This window comes from Mesoplodon mirus (genome assembly GCF_964341445.2).
Source record: "Mesoplodon mirus genome assembly, chromosome: 8".
Lineage (NCBI taxonomy): Eukaryota > Metazoa > Chordata > Mammalia > Artiodactyla > Ziphiidae > Mesoplodon > Mesoplodon mirus.
The window spans coordinates 59,809,527-59,832,474 of record NC_138984.1 but is presented as its reverse complement, the minus strand read 5'-3'; the positions used below and the strand labels follow the sequence as shown (position 1 = coordinate 59,832,474).

The window sequence follows — 22,948 nt, the reverse complement described above, 5'->3', positions numbered from 1 at the left end:
AGACAAGTCATTTGAAACATGCAGACTTCTTTAGAAACCATATCCTTAACCTTGTGTTGTGTTCCCTCATAGATCATAAATGGTACTTAGGCAACATTGGAAGAAAGATGCTATTAAAGTTATGACGTGGAAAAGTGGGAGAACAGAGGTGATATGGAGCAATTGTAGTGATGCAATTCAGCTTGATGATATACAGAATAAAACCAGGTCTTTTCTTTAGACATTTAAAAACACTTCTTGAGTGTCTAATATGTATATTTCAGGCACTGGATTATCAGTCAAGTGAATACAAATAGACGTGAATATTATTCTGTGAAGCTCCTCGTCTTATTAGGGACACATTAAAAATTATAATAATTGTGATAAAAAGGAAATAACTCTGAGTTATGGACATTATAGTGTGTCTGTTTCTAGGCTGTGTGATTGACAAGGCTTACCTCAAGGAAAGAAGATGGAGCTGAGACCATGAATGAGAAGGCAGTAACTTGCATAAAGTAGTATTTTTTCAGGGTGGAGCTTGTGCAATGGCATGAGTAGGAAGATCAAAGTGGAATTTTTAGACTTAAAGAAGCCAATACAGATGAAATATAGAATGAAAGGTGAAGAATGGTATAAAATTACCTAGAGAGAGAGTCATGGGTTGAACCTTGAATGCATATTTATTTCAAGAACAATGGGCAATCTTTGGAAGATTTTTAGCTCAGGAATAACACAAATATCTTTATATTGGGTTGGCCAAAAAGTTCATTTGGGTTTTTCCATAAGATGTTATGGAAGAACCTGACGAACTTTCTGGCCAACCCAGTACTTAAAATATATCACCCTGACCCCAGTGTGAGAACAGATTCAAAGTGGTCAAGATGGGAAGGGGAAAATGAGATGAAATCTGTTGTAACAGTCCAAGTGATGTAGACTTTAACCACAGTGGTGGTGTTTGGGATGGAGAGATATTTAGAAAATATAAATGAAGATCATGGAAATTTATTTGGTATGAAAGTAAAGAAGGACAAATTGAAACCTTTGAATTTCTAGTTTGCTTAACTTGATGGATGGTGGTCCCATTCATGAAAACAGAGAATGCTAGGGGAGGGCATGATATTTAAGGAAAAAACTAAGTTTGATTTTGGACATGATGAGATTGAGTTGCCTTTGAAACATCCAAATGCAATTGCCATGTAGGAAGAGGACAATAAGAGTCTAGAACTCAGAAGTGAGCTCTGGATAAAGAGATTAAAAGTAAATGAAACCACAGATGTGAATGTGATTGCCAAAGAAGAGATTGTATAGTGAAAAGATGAGAAATAAGACCAAATCTTGGGGACTTCCAGTATCTAAAATCTAAAGATAGGAGGAGAAATTAGTAAATACTAACATAAATGGGTCAAAAAGACAGGTGTTGTGGTACAGCAGAAGAGTATATTGTTCATGAAAGCCAAGGGAAAAGAGACTTTCAAAAGAAAGAGAACAATTAACACTACCTAATGCTACTGTGAGTTCAAATAGGACAAAGACTTAAAAATGTCCATTGACAATATCAACCTAGAGATAAAAGTATCTTTTTTGGATAAGCTGCTGGAATAACTTCATTATTTTTTTTACTCCTTCACTGACTCTTCCTCCTTTTTTCATAAGTTATATATTTTGTTTGTTAAGAGAGGTAAAGTGGAGGTAGGGTGGAAAGGGATATAATCAAGGGTAGAGATTATTTCTACTTGCACAGAGCAGTATCTAACAGTTATGTGAGTTGTCTGTACACTCTTAACATTTATTTAAGTCTTCAGCCTTAGAGAAATGTGCTTATTCTCAAATTATCTATAAATGGCTTACAGACAAGACGTTTAAAATGTGATTTTCTCAGTGTGCAAAAATTAACCACACTTACTCTTGCAAAGAAAAGCATGCTGTCCATCAAGTTGGTGTTCGAGTGGTCATCATCTAGTGGCCATCATCTAGTGTACCATCGAGCATTCTGCTCATGGTCAAAAGTTCAGCGAGGATTTAAGATGAAAATTTGGAGAATTACTGTGCCCAGGAGGGGAGCTTATTTAGGCGAGAGAACACACTGAGATAAACTGCCACTACTGAAAATAGAATTGTTATGAAGGGTGGTGTGGCTGTGATGATGATTGTAGAGACAGTGGTGGTTTGTCTTTAAGCTCTACTCTGATTCAATCTAAAGGATTGAGTTTCCTTTCACTTCCTTGTCCCCTCTAATCCTGATCATACATGTTCTTCTTATCAGACATGATGATTACTATTGAGACATATGGATTAGTCAAGTCAGTCTAATTTACTGGGCCTGGGCAGAAAATTTAACAATTACATGAGTTAAGTCCCACAGACCTCCACGAAATAGGCTAATGTTGAGAAATGAGATGTTTTCATAAAAAAATAATTAGGGAGTTTGGGAGTAGAATTCAGTGCACTAGCTCAACGATCCTCTTCTCATCACTTAGCGACAAAACTAATGTTACAGCTGTTCATGGCCATTTATTGATAAAAGAGCAGAGAACATATTGCCAAAGGAGGATGTGGGTGTCAGGTGCTGTTTCCTGGCCAAATTTCAAGTTGGATAATTCTCTACCAACTTCCTAAATCTTCCTTTACTTTTACCGGGGCAATATCCATTCCTTTCCTTCCTTATTAATCAGTGTTGCTTGCTGTTAAAGATTCGCCATGGTATATTTCAAAGCTGATTCACTGATATTCTAAAGCTGAGTAATAAGAGTAACAGTCCTAATTACTCTCTGAATGGTAATAAAGAAATCCAATGTACATAAATTGAGCATCTCCTTTGAGCAAACAGTTTGAATTAGTTATAACAGGTACAAGTTTGTTATTTCAAACAGAATTTCTTATTTAGCCAATGGAGCTTTTCAACAGTGCTTTAACTTCAGACCAAAGGTTGACATCTGTTACTATCAAATAGAAACTTACTGGTTGAGGTGTCTGTTTTGAAAGGCACTAACAATATTTAAAGTCATATTTCCAACTTAAACCTTTCTACTTCTTTGCTTTGCTTTTTCTCATCTCCCTCCTACATACTTTTAACAGAAGCACTCAAGCAACTTGGATGGAAAAGCTATCTTGACTACATATAAAGACCAACATCTTAAGTGGTTTCCAAGTTGTTCTGATGGATATTATTTATCAAGTCATTTCAGTCTCTCTGTTTAAAATACACAAAACCAAATGTAATCCGACAGACAGTAAAGTAAATCAAATAATATATATTCAGTTTTTTTCCAAAATGCCTGAAAGAAACAAGTGCAGTACTTACAAAAAAAATGACAAGTGCTTTGCTGGCTTTACCTTTTTCTTTCTTTATCAGGCTTGAAATCACTTCTGAAAGGAAAAAAGTGTCTACTGTGGACATTTCTATTTCAACAAGATAGCTACCTATTCTGTACTAGGTAGCATCAGCAAGGTAAATACAGAAAATAACTTAAAATGGACACATTAAACAGTAAGAACTTGAATGCAATTGATACACTTCTAAGAGACAGATTCTGAAGTAGAAAAAAAGTATAATTACTCTGTTTTCGCAGGAGAAAAAGGAATATAAATAATAAGAAAGCATTAGCTTCTTTATATGAAAAAAGAGTCAAAACATTTTATTGACTAATTGACAAGCTATTAATTTGAAGAATTATTTAATAATTTTAATCTACCACTGTTTGGCAATTATACAAAAATAGTACATATTTAGTTATTAGAATAAAAGCAGCAAAATGCACTACAAAACCAAGATGTTCCCTAAATATCTCCACATAATTAGGACATTAAGGTAGTGTTAGTTCATTTTCACTTAGAAATATCTAAGTGTGAATTTCTAATTCCAGTCAATAGAAACTGTTGCAAATATTCAAGTAGCTGAAACATGCTAGTCCGTAGGCCACTAGCCAGCTGATAATGTCTAGCTGCTTTATTATTCTGTGGTCTTTAGCCAGCTTTCCCTTGCTCATCGTCAGCATTTGTTCAGTTCATCCTCTCTGTTTGAAATGAAACTTTACACACACTCTTCTTTCTCCTCCTCCTCTTTCTTCATGTTCCAACCCACATACACTAATGATACTCTCTTTACTTCAACCACATATTTTCAGTTCCTTGCTGGAACCTGAAGTCTTTCTCTGACTTTGGAAACTAAAGCAGGAATTTACCACAAATCCTCTCTAACTGTAATAATAATTAATCAAAAATATTTTTAAATTGTATAATTGTTTGGTTGTCTACATCCTATGTAGACCTGTTAGTTAATGTGTGCTGATTATACCTGCTTTAGATTATAAATCATCCCTGTGTATTAATGATATTTCCTCACATAACCATTTGAGAACATTTCTTTCTTACTCTTTTTCTTCATCCATATTAAATTATAGATACCTGCTCTGGCAGTTTGCAAAAGTTAAAACTTTCAGGAGCCAAGAGAGCTCTTAGATTTGCTGTCTTCAAGTGACAAGGAATAAATGAGGGAGGACAAAATCAGGGTGTAGACAAAGACAGCACATCATAGGCATTAAGAAATACTTAGGTGTGCCTATCTAGCCCACCGTTTGGAAAGGATCCACGTTACTTGGAACAGAGATTCTGCAGAATTGAGTGATAAGTTCTATTATTTTTTTTTCTGGTCCTACATCTAATAGGAGCTAACAGAGGAAAAAAATATTGAAATGATAAATTTAAAAAAATGACAACTGGGGCACTAGTTGTTCACAAGCCACAATCCAACTGCCAATAGAAACATTTGAAAAGTTCTCATTGTGTGGGAATAGCTGTTGTTGAGAAGTCTGTAGAAGCAAAGCAAGTGGCCGACATTGGTGCCAAGTGGCCTATAAGAGGGAACACATCAATCTACTTAACTAAGGGCTCATAGTTCTATGGTGTCCCAGTTTAAGTATCACTGAGGAGCCTATTTGATTTGACACTACCTATACACAAAAATATGCAATTTTTTAAATTTGTGTCTGTGAATGTGTGTGTATCAATATATACTCAAAGACAGATATCCGTATCTATTATTACAACAAAATGTTTAAGCTTTGTGAAGTCATAATCTTATTTGATACAATACCATTTCTTTGGCCTTACTCATTTGGCTGAATACTAGCACTGTTCAGTCTTCTTCCTGGTCTTGGGCATCATAATCTTGCTTTGTTCTCTTTGGCATCTTATTCTATATCTTCATATTCCCAGCTAAACATCCACACAGATCTCTGTTAGAAAAGCTGCAATGGGATCTCCTCAATTTTTAGTTAATATTCCTAAGTAAGCCTTGTACTATACAATAATTGTGCCCAACTGCTAGTAAGAGAGATAGAAAATCATAGTGATGCAAACAAAATTGAAGTTTATATCACTGTCTCACAAAAGAAGTAGAGAGTTAAGCAGTCCAGGACTGATGGGAAGGATGCATATTGCCACCAAGGATGCAAACACCTTTAATGTTTGGCTCCAACATTCTCAGCACTCAGCTTCCATCTTCAAGGTCAAGGTGCAAATAACTATAGCTCATCAACCATTGGGTTTAAGATCTAGGCAGGAAGAAGGAAATGGAAGAAAGTGGTGGTAAAAAGGTGCACATTAACCCTCTGTTCCAAAGAAGTTTTCTCAGAAGTGCCATCTGTCAACTCCCACTTAAGTCTAATTGACCATGTTGGCCTCAAGGGGACCTAAGAAATATTGTTGCCTAATCGCGCACATAGCCACATGAAATAAAATAGTAGTTGATTCCTAAAGAAAAACAGAATATACTTGAAGTAAAACACTAGTATTCTCTGATTAAAGTGTTTTCCTCTCTTAGTAGAAAAAAATATGGTATTGATGAATCCTTTAGCTTCCTCTGAATTTTTACATTATCTCCTTAAATTTGCAATTACCCAAAACATTACAGTATTAAAATGTTTCTACTCTGATTTCTATAACTTTTACAACATGGAAGATGTAATTTGAAGAACTCAGTTTTTTAAGAAAGAAAAATAATAGCTTTCTTCCTACTAGAAAGTGTGTCAACATGTATGGCAGATTGCATTATGATTTCAAATCATTTGCTTTTCTCTCTTCTTTTGTATTGGAGGTTTACATACTTTGGCACATTGCTATGTGACTTACATTACCTCCCTGTAGGTGAAATATACTTCCTCTCTCCAATGTCAAGTGTGACCATGTGACGTATTTCAGCCAATAAAACCAGAAGTCGTACAAGCCTATCTTAAATGAAGCTTTACGTGCTGTTGCCTGTCCCTATCAACTATGTTGCTCTTTAACCATTGCCATGAGAATAGCACATCCCAAATGGGGCTCTTACTTCAGCCTGTGTTCTGGAAGGTGATGGCATGTAGAGTAGAGGCAAAGCACATGACAGCCACAGACATAAAACACAATGTCATATATGCTACTAAGATGTTAGGGTTACTTACTATCATTGCATAAATTAGGGAAAGTTGACTAATACTCAAGTACATAATTGTCTTATTCTAAATCAAATAAAAATTCTTTTTTTGTTGTTGTTTTATGTTATTAAAATTTCTTGATAAACAAACATCAAAGTCACCTGCACCTGAGGGGTTTCTTTCTTCCTTCTCCTACAGGTATGTTTTAAGCATTACCAGAAACTGTGCTTGGTGAGTTTATCTTACAGAGTTCCCATCATTATTCCCCACACAGGTGAGGTGAGGGAAAATAAAAATAGAATTGCTTCTCCCATTTTCTCTGTCCTTTTTCAAATGTGAACCCTCTTCCTTTCTCCAGATTCTCCTATTAATAAGGAACAAAAAAATGAAGCACGGTGGAAATCAAGCATTGGGCATTCAAGCAGAACTTTCATTCTTTCAGAAATAGTTGAACTAAATCAAAGTTGTCTGAGGAAGAATAAAAATGTGATTTTCTCTCATTGAACCACACTATATTTTCTGAACATTCCTCTCAAAATCTAAGGAACAATTTTGCTGCTACTAATTCAAAACTGAGGGAAAAGTAGATTTTTTGTTTTTGGGGGGTACCAAGTGAAATCGCTTTAAGAAAAATCTCTGCATTGGCTTGGCAGGCTACATTATATCAGAATTCAAAACAACTGCCTTTAACATAAAGAAAAGAGATGATTTTGAGAAAAATATGTTATGGATACTAGATTTAACTCTGAGTTGGTACATATACACTTACATTTATATTTGTCCCTTTTTTCCTCTAACACTGATTCAACTACAGTAATTCAATTCTCATGTAATTCAAATAACTGTGTTCCTTTTAGAAGTAAGATTAGTCACAACAAAGGTAGAAAAAGAGATTTAGGACTGGGTGATATAATAGACATTCTTTAAAAATAGCAGTAATATGCTATTGAGAAGGAAAACACTTTAGGGAGAATGTATAAAGGGAAGGCAACACCAGAGCCATCACTGGAGCCCATGATTTCCATGATGTGACACTCTTTTAATTAGGACCAATTACTTTGAAAAGCTAAACTGCTTTGGGTAGAAGTCATCAAAGAAATATTTTATACTAAATCTCATGATAAAGCAAGTTGTAGTGCCACATGGCAGTGACAGAGGTGATATATGCCACTTTGAGAGATGGACCCTTAAATAAAATAATAAAATAAAATTAATTTAAATTAAATTGAATACAATTAAATTAAAAATTTCCCAATTCTCCACCATGCCCTTTCTTCTTCATTTGCTAGCAAGAATTAGAGGATCCAGTAAGGATGCAGAAGTCCTAAGAAGTGCTGAGCCCACTAAATCAGAAAAGCTAATGGGAATTTTGTGCTCACCGAGCACTGTGAACACTGCTTGAACAGCCTCGAGCTGCAGGGAAAGGAGGCGGACACACTTAACGCCCGTAAAGCCTCTGTTCATGCGCATGCTCCACTGTCTCTTAGACTTAACTTACAAAACATAATTTTAAAAAATACAGTTTTTAAGTATTTCAAGTTGCTGATATCAGAACCAAACATGGTACCCTTGTGAGTAAGGAGACTTCTGCAACCACACAGGTCACAAGCCCATGAAGCCAGCTCATGACTGGGTCTCCTCCCTCCCTCCCTCCTTCCTCCCCTCCCTTCCTTTCTTTTTATGAGTAAAGTGGGAAAGCTCTTAATCTTAGAAAACAGGATATCTTAATGGTCCTGCATGATCATGGCTTATTTAAGATAAGGAACAATGAAAATACAGGCTAGAAAATGATTTTAGAAGCATAGGCATTTTGTTACAGGGCCAGAATTTTGACTAGCCTGTTTATCAGATAGCAATATTAAGCAAATAAAGCTTAATATTTGTCAGTGATCAAAACAGCTACTTGCCCAGACCAGTTTCAAAGGTCTATTTGAGAAGGAAAGGAAAGAAAGAAGGGAGAGAAGGTGGGTGGGAGGGAGGAAGGAAGGGAGGGAGGAAGGAAGGAAGGAAGGAAGGAAGGAAAATGGATCCAGTGAATGACACTGTAGAGCAAAGGTCCTTGATTTGGACTATGATATTAGCCAGAAATAACGTTCATTTTTGTTCAGCCCCTGATACTTTAGGATTGTTTATTATAGTAGTTGGTCTCTTTGAGTAAAACTTCATTTGTACTAAAACAAGGAGCTCTGCCCTAATTATTATCTGAGCAAGAATAGTATTTCTAGATAGAACAATGGGAGTAACACGGAGAGTAACCATTGCTTATTCAGTTGTTCTAGTTGATAAAGGAGAATAATTTTGAAAAATGTTAGAATAATCTAGACAGTTTCCCTACCCTACCCTGCTTCCTCCTTCAATCTGCAAGGTCTACAGGTAAGATAAACAAAAATTAAATTTGAATTTTATGTTTCTATTGTTTATACCATGGGAAGTAAACCATTGCCTGGTCCAAGCTTGACTGTGAGAAAGTTAAACTGTCACAATGGTTTTATAACTACACAATTACATTAACTTAATGCTCTGACTTAGGCCTTTTTTTAAATTCTGAGAACCTTATCTCTTTTTTTTTTTTTTGCAGCTATACAGAGAAACAAGAGAAAGCCACAGGGTCAATGTTTACTTATTCCAAGTCAAGCTGGCTTAACACAAACTTTCTGTTCCTCTCTTCCTTCACTACTAATTGAATCTTTAACAGTAGTAGCCTCCAAATGATAAATAATATTTTATCTTAACAGAAATCTTCACAGAAAGTGGATAACTTAGGAGTGTTCATGATTGCTTTTTTCCCTGTGTTTTAACTGTTTTCCATGGTGATTATTTTCATCATTGTCTTTTGTAGCTGTTAAGAGATTGAAGGGCTCAGAAGATATTTTGCTATTATTGGCATGGTTAAGATGACTTGAATGTTTTGGTTCTTGAACTAAATAAAATAAATGTACAATGTGTCAGTAGTTCCAAACAATGATTCAGTAGTTCCAAACAATGATTCTGCTTTTATTTCTGCTCCACTGAGATGAGTGACTTTACTGTCAGTGAAACTTATGGCAAGGTTAGAAGGGAGACTGATTATTTTGGGGTGGGAAGGATGATTTTAGAAAACTGAGATTCACAGTTGGCAAAAAAAAAAAAAAAGAAAACCGAGATTCACAGAACACAAAGCTGCATGTCACTAGACATTAAAATTATACCTGGGATCATAACAAATATTAATTGATTGAATACTCTATGCCTAGCATTGACCCAGTAACAAATAATATGGGGAAATCCTTCTCTATAGATAAACAAAACTATAATAAGAATTTTGAAATACTTTGGAAGACACTGAATTTACTTAGTTTTAATTGTGAAAGGCTTATTTTACAAAGGCTTATTTTAATTGTGAAAGGCTAGTAGCTAAAGTCACGTGCAGCATGAGTTGTAAGATGAAAGAAATCCATGATTCCATTCTTTGTTAGCTTGTCAAATATAATTATGGCTTTAGTTTTCAATTATATTTCTGGAGGAAAAGAAAAATATTTATTGATTTTTAAATTACTACTGGTAAAATGTACAACAGTTATATTTTTATGTTGAGAATATTTTAAAGGTGACTTACGTTTGAAAATTGCAGACAACACAAATACATATTTCTTTTTTCTCTTGGCACATTGAAATAATAGTAAAACAAAACAAACAGCACAGACCACAACAATAAAGAATATCAAATGGAGGCCATGAAAAAAAGAGAAATGTTAGTAAATTTCTAGAAGACAGAAAACAGTGGAAACAGTGTTGACCGATGACCTGAGAAGCCACAGTCTAGTTGACACGCAAAAAGTGTTGTAACTAGCGAGCTGGCTGAACTGCCTACCAGGTTCCAGAAGGCAGGAGTGAGAAGTAAGGTTGAATGTGAAATCACAGGGGTGATTGCCCATGCCTATCCAGGGTTCTACCATGTATATGGGGTGACTTAAAATCGCTTAATTGTTTTAAATAAAACAACATTTTATGGATGACTTGGGCAGAAATAATGGACATTAGTGTCCCCATTCCCATTCTTGCACTTAAGGGTTCTCCAGCAAAATGACCATGTGCCAAACCCTTACCCAGAAGATAGGAAACAGAAAAAATAAATAAATAAATGGAGCTAAGAAACAGAAAACCAAAATTCTAATTAAAGTCTTCAGAGGCATCAACTATATTTCAATAAAAAAAAAAACCTTCAGTGAGAGAGTAAAAAAAATGTATTGCATCCATTAAAAAACATACAGTGAAAAATAAGTAATCACAAAATAAGCAGGGTTTCTTGGAAACTAAAACCAAAATTTAGTAAGATTTTAAGATAAATTTGAAGAAATTTACCTGAATATAAAACATAAAAATACATAGAGGTAAAAGTGTGAGAGAAAATATATGAGATAAGAAAGGATCAACTGTTGGAAATTTCAAAGAAGGATATCAAGAATAACAATAATATTAATACAGTAAATCTTCTCTGAGTTAAATGCCTTGACATTAGAGAGGACAGAATCATAAACATAATGAAGGAAAAATTTTCAACGCTTAGGTATACTGAGGATATCTTAAAATTTTCCAAAAAGACCCTCCAATAACACACACACACACACACACACAACACTGTAGGTGAGCCCCGGCATCATTGCTCATATAAGACAATAAATGGAGTTGTGTTTCCATGGCACTACGTGAACAATGATTTTCAACCCAGAATGCTTCCCACTATAAGAATTTTGGACTAATGGACTTCTATTTTGTAGTTTTAATCATTTTTAAAAATTGAGATGACTGTAGATTTGCATCAGTTACGAGAAAGAATACAGAGAGAACCCTTGAACACTTTGCCTAGTTTCTTCCCATAGTAGGACTTTGCAAACTATAGTACAATATCCCAAACAGGATATTGACACTGACAGAATCCAAAAATTTTATTCATAGTTCTCCTGTTGTTTTACTTACTTTCATTTGTGTGTGTGTGTGTATGTGCATGTGCATTAACTCCTACACAGTTTTGCCACTTTATTGGTTCATATATCTACCACTGCAGTTAAGATATTAAAGAATTGCAATACCACAAGGATCCCTCAGCTTTCCCTTTATGACTAAACCCTCTATTGTGTTCACTCCCATGCCCATCTCTAATCCCTAGCAACCATTAATCTCTCCTCCACTTCTAAATGTTGTAATTTTGAAAATGTTATATAAATGGAATCATACAGTATATAAGTTTGGTTTTTTTTCACTCAGCATAATTCTTTGAAGATTGTTCCAAGTTGTGTGTATGGATAGTTTATTCCTTTTTATTGTTGAGTAGTAGTCTGTTACAGATGTTCCACACTTTGCTTGACCAATTTTTTGACTATTGAAAATAAAGCTGCCAAAAACGACCGTGTACAGGTCTTTGTGTGAACATAATTTTTATTTTGATGCGATAAAAGCCCAGAAGTTCGATTTCTGACATGTATGGTAGTTGGTTATTTAGTTTTCTAAAAACTGCCACCAAATTGTTTTCCAGAGTTTCTGTACCATTTTACATTCCTATCAGCAATGTATGGTCCAGTTTCTCTACATCCTTATCAGCATTTGTTGTTGTCACTAATTTTTAAAAAAATTTTAGCCATTCTTATAAGAATTTAGTGATATGTCATTGTAGTTTTAATTTACATTTCTTTAATGACTAATGATGCTAAACATCATTTCATATGCTTATTTGCCATCTATATATCCTCTTGAGTAAAATATCTGGTCATATATTTAGCCAGTTTTCTAATTGGAATTTTTTTAATGTTCAGTTTTGAGAGTTATTTATATATCCTAGGCACTAGCCCTTTGGTATATGGTTTTCAAATATTTTCTCCCAGACTGTAGGTCGTCTTTTTATTCTCTTTATACAAGATTTCACCAAGCAAAAGATTTTAGTTTTGATGAGGTTCAATATATCTATATCAATTTTCCCCATTATGGATTACACTTTTTGTGTCAAGTTTAAAAATTCTTTTTTAGTCCTAGACACTGAAGATTTTTTCCTTTGTTCTTTTTTTTCATCACTTGGAAAATAGTATGCCCTTGCCTCTGGCCTCCACAGTTTACAATGAGAAATTCATTACAATCCAAACTGGTGTTCCCTTTATGTAGGGTGTCATTTATTTTGGCTGCTTTCAATATAATTTTTTCTCTCTCTTTAGTTTTCAAAAGTTTATTTGTGATGTGTCTTAACATGGATTTCTTTGTATGGAATTTGCTCAACTTCTTTGTGGGTTTGTCTTTTACCAAATTTATGAAGTTTTTAATCATTATTTTTTTAAATCATCTTTTAGTCCCAATTTCTTTCTCCTCTTCTTCTGGGACTTGAATAATACAAATATTGAGTCTTTTCTCATTTTTGCTGTTGTTGTTTTCTGCCTATTTTCTCATTATTTTTCAGATTGCATCAATTATATTGTTCACCAATGCATTCTTCTGTCATCTCTACTCTACAGTTGAGCCCATCCAAGACCTTTTTTTTCCTGTTATGGTAATTTCCATTTTTATAATTTTAGTTTGGTTCATTTTTATAACTTCTGTTTCTTTGCTGAGATTTTCTATTTTTTAAATTTGTTTCAAGAGATTTTGTAATTATTTATCAAAATATTTTTATGACAGCTGCTTTAAAAGTCTTGTCATCTAATTCCAGCATATGATTCATTTTGGTATTGGCATCAGTTCATTGACTTTTTTAAAATTTAAGTTGTCTTTTCTTGGTTCTTGCTATGATGGTTTTTTTGTTTTTATTTTTTATCCTGGATATTTTGTATTAGGTTAGGAGAATCTGGGTCCTATTTAACTTAAAAAAAATTTTAGCAGTCAGATTTAACACTCAGGTCTTGGCCTACATTTGTGAGCTGTAATACCAACGCCAGTTTAATTATCAGGGTCTTTTGATATTATCTTGACCTGCCTGGTTTAGCTGTTGTTATTGTGGCTCCAACTGTTCCCTGCTGGTACTGCCTCAGGGTGTATAAGGTATTTCCCTAGGCCTGACTGCCAGGTATCTCTCAGTGGGTGAGGGTGTAGTGAGATTCCCCTACCAGTGCCTTTCTTCCATGGTGTTTCTGGGTGGGAGAGAAGAGTCTTTTGCTTACAGGGACGTAGGTGTTTCTCAGACTGAGCTTCTTGTTGTAGCTGAGCCCCTTGCCCCACCTGCTTAAACCAGTGTCTTTTCGGCAGGGAGGGACAATCTGTAGCCCACTGAGATGAAAAGCCTGCCTGGACCAGGCTGCTTGCTCTGACTTTGTTCCTTGTGTGGGTTCTGCCTGACCTTCTGGTAACTCTGGGCAGGGTAGGAGAGACTTAGTCATGTAAGGCCTAAGAGGCTTCCTGGACCAGGCCACCTGCCCTATCTTGTCTCTTCTGCCGGCTCTGCCTGCCTATTTTGGTATCTCTTTGGAGGATGAGTGGAGTTTCAGGCCTGGTGGGGAATGAGAGAGCATCCCCTGGCTTTTTGTTTCTGGCAGTGCTCCCCACATGATCCCCCTTTCTGGTGGTGTCAGGCTCCCCTGGTGTTGTCAGAGGGACTTCTCTTTGGGGAAGAATAACCTGCTTTCTGTTGCTAGGTTAGGATTTGGGAAATGCTGGATCTGGGTAGCCTTCTCCTATTGGGTGAGGGTCACAAAACAAAATGCACTGCCACAGTTGTGCTTGTTCCTCCAGTCCTGGTGTCCTAAACCAGCTGACCTTCTTCTTACAACCTTTCATAGTTGTTTGCTTTTTGTCTTGTACCCTTTCTGGGGTATATAGTTGTCTTTAGAGGAGAGATGTAGGGTAAAAGGATTTTATACCATCTTGTCCAGATTAGAAGTCTCTTAATTGACTTTTTAGCATGTATTGAAATTATATAATAATTCAAAAAAAACATTATTTAAAAGAGTAGTTAAATTATTTTTTGGGGGGAGTAAAATAAAAATCATTTTAACTTTGATCTGTTTTAAAACCTATATACTTTTTTTTAAAGTCCAAGTGGTTTTCTAGCTTCTTCTAATGCTTTCTTAGGTTAAAACTTTATACTGAAATAACAGTAACAGCTATCGTCGTTACAAAACCCATGCAAGGTAAACAATGTTTTCCTCTTTGAAAGAAGATTCACTGAATTGCAAGGAGTATGACGATAGATAGTGCTGTCATGTACTGAGACTCAAATTTAGATCCATAAAGCTTAATAAATTGTTTCTTTCCTTATATCCCAATTTCATAATTTTAGACTCAGACTTAAAAGCCCATGTAGACTTATAGGGAAATATTCACCTGGAAAGCCTCAATATGCATGAGTTGTGTTTTTTTTTTTTTTTAACTAGATCTATTCAGTGGGAGTATGAAACTGTAAAATGTGGTTTGAAGTCACATTCAGATTTTTCCACTTCCTGTCAAGAAAATCTTGGATAAGTCACTTAATCTTTCTGATTCTCAGTTTTCTTATGCATAAATTTGATTTAATAGTATATACCTCATCATGTCATTGTAGTGATTAGCCAGTAAACATTGCAAAAACACCTAGAATGATTCCTGACACATAAGGGGCATTGACTAATAACACTCAATAATGATATTGCTATTGATTTTATTATTACTATTGATATAATGGTGATGATAATAATGATGAAGAAGAATAGGAGGAAGAGAGGAAAGGTTCTTCAAAAATGCTGAGGCATAGAAGGGAAATGTTCTAGCCTAACAAATCAACTAGAGCTAATTATGTGAGTGTGGATGAGATATAAGAGAAAATTGGAATATATAATGAGAAAAGGTATAGGGGAAAATAAAAATAATGTTCTAGAGTCAAATCACATTTTTATCATCAACAGTCACTTTCCATGTAAAGGCAGAAAATGGAAAATCACATTGGGAATTCAAGGGAAAGGAAAAGTATGAATTGACCATAAATTCTTATTCACAAATTTGTGAATTTGAATTCACAAATTCTTATCAAGAACTAGTTAGAGGCAAAGAATGGATCACTGGCTCAGCTTTACAACTGTGGAAATTTCATGCATATCCTAATTTAAGTCTCCAAAAGTGAAAGGCACCACTATCTTGGAAGAGCTGGAACAATTTAATAGTATTTCCATTAAATGAAGAACTAAAATTTAAATTCAGTTGGCAGATGTAAATGGGGAAAATAATATCCAATATCTGTGATTGCTTACAGAGATCTTATGCAAATGCCCATCACTGACACATATTAGGATTTAAATGGAACATTGGAAATCATCTGATCTAATAGAATTATTTTACTGATAAGGGAACTAAGGCTAAAAACGAACAAGATAAAAAATGTGGCATTTCCCATTGGTGCAATTGCTGAAGGAAAAGAGAAATAAAACAAAATAAAGTACCCGATTTCTGTAATCAAGTTCACTGATAACATGAATTACAGAAGTCCTTTTGTAAAAGTGACAATATTGAGGTACCAATCATGCTGATACAGATATCCTGAAAGTAGACTGTAAATAAATTATGTTCCAATGTATAATGAAATTTTCCTTAGGGTATTTCAAGGTGAAAACGAACAAGTTAACAAATGAAAAACACTTTGCAATTGACTTCTTCATAAAGTAAATGATTATTTCTTAATGTGACAAATTCTAAGTGATCTCTTACAAAATTTTAATCTTCGTATCTATTCATTAAACAAACATGCACCTGATATATGCAATACATTTTGGACATGGAACATACATAATGGTATATGGCCCTATTACATAAGAAAGTAGCTTAACAACTACTAAAAGATGCATCATAACTATATAATGTTTACTCATACATTTCCATTCCATTTCCATAAAAGAGAATGAAACAAATGCTAAGCTTGTGCTGGGGACATAGTGATAGAAAAAGGCTTTCCAAAGAAGTTGATTTCCAAGTATGGCATAAAGGATACATACAGATTTGATGGTGGAGATGGAAGGAGAGAAAGATACTCGAGACATGAGCAAAAGTTCGGGGATATAGAAGTAATTGTTTAAATAACCTAAAAATTGGGCTGGGGTGATGGGAGTTCAAATGTCATGGGAGTAGAAGGTCATTGATATCTGAAATAATGCCAAAATTCTAGGTTGGAGCCAGTATTTAAAACAATTTGATGCCATTTTTAAGAGATGAAATTTATTCTAAGGACAAAGAGAATCCACAAATAGTTTGTGAAGAAGAGATGGCAGTCTGATTATTGGTTTTAGGGCACAGCTGACAACTACCCAGTGAATTGATAGGAGAGGGTAGAAATTGAAGACAAGAGTCCATTTGGAAGTCTACAGAACAATTCAGAAATGATCCAGAAATCGTAAGGACCTGAATTCAAATGTTTACTGTGGGAAAAAAATGAATGGGTGACAAATGATACCATCCAGAAAGTAAAAAATAACCTACAGAATGGGAGTGAATATTTCCAAATTATACATCTGATAAATTACCTGATAAGCATACATAAAGAACATTTAAAAGGCAATAATAAATGATAACTGAGTTAAAATATCAGAAAATTATTTGAGTAAACATTTCTTTGAAGAAGATATATAAATAACCAGTGAACACATTAGCCACTGCAGAAATGCAAATCAAAACCACAATGAGACATGGTTGAATGTCCTCTGTGTGTGCGTGTGTGTGTGTGTGTGTGTGTGAGGGGTGGAGGAGTAATCATACACAGCCGAGAAACACTGTTCTGGGGTTGTCACAGTGCAATTCTAAATAAAATTGTACCAGTCCATATTATGGAAGAATCTTAGAGCCATCATTATTGGTTGTGTACTTGCCAAGTTTTATTTTTACACATGTATTAATATCATAATATATATTTATAATATTTTTGGTCTATCAATTATTCATAGTATAATTACAATAATTTATTGATTATAATTACCTTTGTATTTTGCCTTTCCATCCCTATTCATTTCTTGGCATACATCTAATTAGCTTTCTTCATAATACTTCTGTCTGAAGAACTTCTCTTAATAATACTTTTATTTTTTTTTAAGTTTTTCAATCTTTATTATTTTTAAAGCATTTATAGGTTCACAGGAAAAGTGAGGGGAAGGTACAGAGGTTTCTCATACATCCCCTGCCCTCACACATGCACAACTTCTCCCATTATCAACATCCCCTAATTGAGTGTTAAATTTGTTACAGCTGATAGACCTATTTTGGCACATCATTAACCAAAGTCATAAGTAATAGCTACATTACTGTTCACTCTTGGTATTATATGTGGTATGTATTTGGACACATTTATAACAACATGTATCCATCATTATAATATCATACAGAGTCTTTTCACTGCCCTAAAAATCCTCTGTGTTCTGCCTGTTCATCCTCACTGCCACCCCAACACAACCCCTGGAAACCACTGATCTTTTTACTGTTGCTATAGTTTTGCCTTTTCCAGAATGTTATATAATTGGAATCATACAGTATATAACCTTTTCAGATTGGTTTATTTCATTTAGTAATATGTATCTAAATTAGTGCTGCATACTACTCCATTGTCTGGATGTACTACTGTTTATTTATCCATTCCTATTGAAAGATATCTTGGTTGCTTCCAAATTGTGGCAATTATGAATAAAGCTGCTATAAACATCTGTGTATAGGGGAGGGCTTTCCTACTTTCTTGGCCTACCCTCAGTTTTATTTTTAATTTATTTTATTTAATATTTTTTTGTTGACATCTGAGTTTTTTCTTTGGTTTTGCTTGGTTTTTTTTTTTTTTTTTGACTGCATTGGGTCTTAGTTGCGGCACGTGGGCTTCTCTCTAGCTGTGGCACCTGGGCTCCAGAGTGTGTGGGCTCTGTAGTTTGCGGCAGGCGTGCTCTCTAGTTGAGGCGCATTGGCTCAGTTGCCCTGCGGCAGGTGGGATCTGAGGTACCTGACCAGGGATCGAACCCACGTCCCCTGCATTGGAAGGTGGGTTCTTAACCACTGGATCACCAGCGAAGTCCCCCAGCCTCAGTTTTAGACAGGACCTTGGGTCCTGGCCCTAGAGGGTGGATTTGTTTGTCTGCATCCCTCACTTTTTCCTTAAATGGCAGCCAAACTCTGTCTTGTGTCTGTTTTGAGTATTGAGCAAGAGGCAGTTTCTTTCCCATCTCTAAGTAATAAACCTCTAAGATTTCCTAAAGCTGAGGAGAAGAAGCCATATTTAGACAGGACCTGAGTTTATTCAATTTATCACAACTCACTCCATTTACCTAATGTATACTTAGGCACTCAACACTGGCCATATTCTCTCACTTACTTTACCTGTCCTACCCTACCTGGACATTTCAGTGTGGAACCCCAAATATAGTTAAATACGTACCACTATAGAATTACATTAGATAAGAGCTGCCATATCTAATATATTCCTATTATTAAAGATATATATGTTGAGAGAGGAAGTATGGCATAATAGTACTAGTAATTGTCTAGGATTAAAAAATAAATAAATTCTAAAGTCTAGGTACATCTAAGTCTCTAATAGTCATTTGATAAGTCACTTAACTTCTTGGAACACACTTTCCTCATTTTCAATTAAATTGAGTTTAAAAATTAGGTACACTTTTGCAAGTCACTGTATTGATGTAAAGATGGAGAAAATTCAGTATCTACCCCAAAGGAATTTGTACTCCAACCTACATATTATTTGATTAATATCTAAAATCCCTCTATGCTTAAAAATTACATGACTATAGATTCTTATGTTCAAGAAAAAAACTCAAACATATATAAATAAAATCATTTAACCACACTAGATAATATTTGAAGTTAATAATACAGTATTACATAATTCAGCCTGACAGAATTCTATTGATTTTTGTTTATATGAGGAATATTATTTATGCTCCTTTTGTCTCTTTTGATTAATAGAATATCTCAGCTTATCCAAAAATTCAGACAACCAAAATCTTCCTGTGTATTTTCTTTCAAATAAATTGAAAGTTTTGTTTCATCGAAGCTTGGTTTAATAAATAAAATAATTCCTAAAACTTAATTTGGGACATACTACCTCCAGACTTTAGATAATATGTTTTAGTATTATTAGATATATTTCACAAATATTATCTCAATTCCCATTTTAAAAAAAATGTAAAATATTTGGCTGTTGAAGCTTTAATTCCCTCAGCTTTTCTTTATTTTTTTATTGAAGTATAGTTGATTTACAGTACATCAATTCCCATTTTAGTTGGAAAGGAGATAGAGAGTGTTATGGACAGTCACAGCTTACCGACTTTTGCTATAAATTTATGAGATTGTTTTCTTAGTATAGTTTGTCCTAAGATGTTACACTTAAAAGATACTAAAATCACTACTCATATCTTGAAATGTAATGCTTGACATTAGCTGTATGAATTAAATTATGTGTATCAATATAAGGGCATCCTATTCCATTAAAGAAAATATTTTAACAACTTTGTATTGACAGTGAAAAGATCTGTATGCCATGGTCTTAATTTATTATAAAACTATTTGTGTGTGTAAATGTGTGTTTAAGAAGAGAGAGTACGTGTATGTATCTATGTATCAATGTATCTTAACTGCTTATCTGGGGAATAAGAGGAGTTGTGAGTGTTTTAATTTTCTTATTTTTTGACTGTCTCAGAATTTTCTCCTCCTGACATCTGACATTAATGCTGACACTCACTAAGTGTCCTATAATTCAATTCAGTTCTGACTGAAATACCAGGTGTTAGTGTCAGACTCCACACATTTAGGGGCTCAGTCCCACAACACTGCCCCCACCTCAGATGCCAGTCAAAAGTCCTGATCCACCATACTTCTGATGGACTGGCTATAATTTGGAGATTCCCGTAACTACCTCCTCAGGTTCAATGATTCGGTAGCATGACTCACAGAACTCACTCAAGAAGTCATTACTTACATTTACTGGATTATTATAAAGTTACAAATGAACAGCCAAATGAAGAGGTATACTGGGCAGGGTCTTAAAGAGTCCCAATCATAGGAGCTTCTGTCACTATGGAGCTGGGGTGTGCCATCCTCCTGACATGTGGACATGTTGGACAAATCAGAAACTCTCTGAACCCCATCTTTAGGGGTATTTATGGAGGTTTCTTACGTAGGCATAATGCATTAAATCCTTGACCATTGGTGACTAACTCAATCTCCAGCCTTTCTCTTCTTTCTGGTTGTTGGGGGTGGGGCTGAAAGTTTCAAACTTGTAATCAAGGATTGGTCTTCTTTCTGGTGACCAGCCACCATCCTAAAGCTACCTAGGGGCTAATCAAGAATGCCTCATTAGAACAAGGAACAGTCCTATCACTCTCATTTCTTGAGAAATTCTAAAGGCTTTAGGAGCTCTATGCCAGGAATAGGGAACAAAGACCAAATATTTCTCTATGATACCAATATATACTCTATATATTGTTTTTTTAAAATTATAGTATACACAAAATTGTAAGATTTGCTATTTAACAAAGTGTAACCTTTATATAAAATATCTGTACAGTAATTGAAAAGTGTACAAGTATTTGGTTCATGCAATGAATATCTCTGAACTAAATTATTTCATGAGAATGTTTAAAATATATCAAAAGACCTTTAGGGGGAGTTGAACTAGGTTTACATGGTCACCTATGTGGTATGATTTGAAGGCCACAAAACCACTACCTCTCACTCTCACCATCACCACTGTTCTTGCCACAGAAGTTGAATTACCACATAACATGCATTTTCTTTGTTTTCTTCATGGGGCAGCATGCAAAAGAAATACCAGTATTGAAAATAAACCCTCAAAATTATTCATTTTCTAGTTACAAGTTTTTACCCTTTAATAAAATCTTCCCAATTCCCCCCACCCCCTCAGCACCTGGTAAACACCTTTATACTCTCTGTTGCTACTGTTCAGCTTTCTTAGATTCCACATTAGTGGTATCATGTAGGATTTGTCTTTCTCTCTGTGACTTATCTCACTTAGCATAATGCCCTTCAGGTCCATCACATTGTCCCATTATTTCTTTTGGCTGAGTCTACAACAGCACAGATTCACTGAACTTTTGAATTAGAAGCAACCTGATAGATCATCAAGTACTTTCTGAGGAGTGTTGGCTTCCTTCTAGACCATATAGGTTGGCAAACTATTGTCCTGGGCCCAAATCTGACCCATTTCCTGTTTTTATAAATAAAATTTTATTGGAACACAATTTTTTTATGAAAAGACAAATTATGAAAAGCAGTGAAATTCTTGACTTAAACTTTACAAATGCTAAACAAGGATTCCATTCAGGTGTTTTGCTGTTGTTATATTTTTAAATTTTCTAAAATCCAGGTAAAATCTCTTTAAAATTCAGAATTTGCTAACTTTCTTCAAGAAAGTCTCTACTCCAGCTCCTATAATTAACTTTTATCTGTCTGTGATAAGATCTTGCCAGTGAAAATCAATCTAGCCCATTTCAGTTCTTTTCAGTTATGGCTCTACTCAATCTGGACAACCCAATCAAGAAAATAAAATCTTGGGTCCCAAGCAACAAAATATTTTTCCTTATTAGAAGGCAGAGAAAGGGGTTAAAGGTGTGAGTATTAATAATTCTTTTTTTTTTAATTTCTTTTAAATTGTTATTTTAATACCCAGGTTGATTCAGGATAGCACAAGACCAGTGAACTTCAGTGCTCAATTCAGATTAAAATTCACATTTACCAAGCAAATAATAGCTTAATTTGGGTGTCAGAAAAATGAATGACATAGTTTTGCCCTCAAGGAACTCAACAATCTAGTAAATGATAAAACAGTACAAACATAACTGTAATACTGAGAATTTATATCAGAAGCTGATATTGTACATCGATTTCCTAGTTTATGAGATATATTTATAAGATTATTTGACCTTGTACTAAATAGACCACTTATAGCAGCAGTCCCCAGCCTTTTTGGCACCAGGGACCGCTTTGGTTGAAGACAATTTTTTCCACGGACGGGGGTAGGGGGAGGGTGTGGGGAGATGGTTCAGGCGGCAATGCGAGTGATGGGGAGCGATGGGTGGCGGCAGATGAAGCTTCGCTCACTTGCCCACCACTCACCTACTGCTTTGTGGCCGGGTTCCTAACAGACCGTGGACCAGTGCTGGGGACTGAAATAGAATTATTTTAAAACACTCAGATGTCTAGGCTCACTTGGTCACTGGAAATTAGGCTATTTAGATTCACATCTCCTGAACTTTTTTCCCCTTTTTTAAACAGCTTGTCAAAGGATAATCGATACACCGAAAACTGCACATATAAAATGCATACGATTTGATGAATTTGGATATACGGACACACTTGTGAAATCATCACCTCAATCAAGGTAATAAACATAAATATCACCTCCAAAAGTGTCCTCATGACCTATTGTTTGTATGTGTGTGTGGTAAGAACACAATATAATTTCTACACTTTTAACAAAATTTTTAAATATGCAGTTGAGTGGTGTTAACTGTAGGAACTATGTTATACAACAGATCCCTAGAACTTATTCATCTTACGTAACTGAAATTTTATGCCTTATTGAAAAACAAGTCCTCATTTCTCCCTCCCCTCAGTCCCCAGCAACCACCATTCTA

General features: G+C 34.9%; 1 protein-coding gene across 1 annotated transcript in view; it reads left to right on the top strand.

The window, feature by feature from the left end:
- LRP1B (LDL receptor related protein 1B) overlaps positions 1-22,948 on the top strand; it is a gene marked incomplete at its 3' end in the record, with an annotated part of 2,351,282 nt that overhangs the window by 141,668 nt on the left and 2,186,666 nt on the right. Inside the window, exon 3 of the mRNA XM_082630936.1 lies at positions 22,587-22,692. The remainder of the gene's footprint in view (positions 1-22,586; positions 22,693-22,948) is intronic.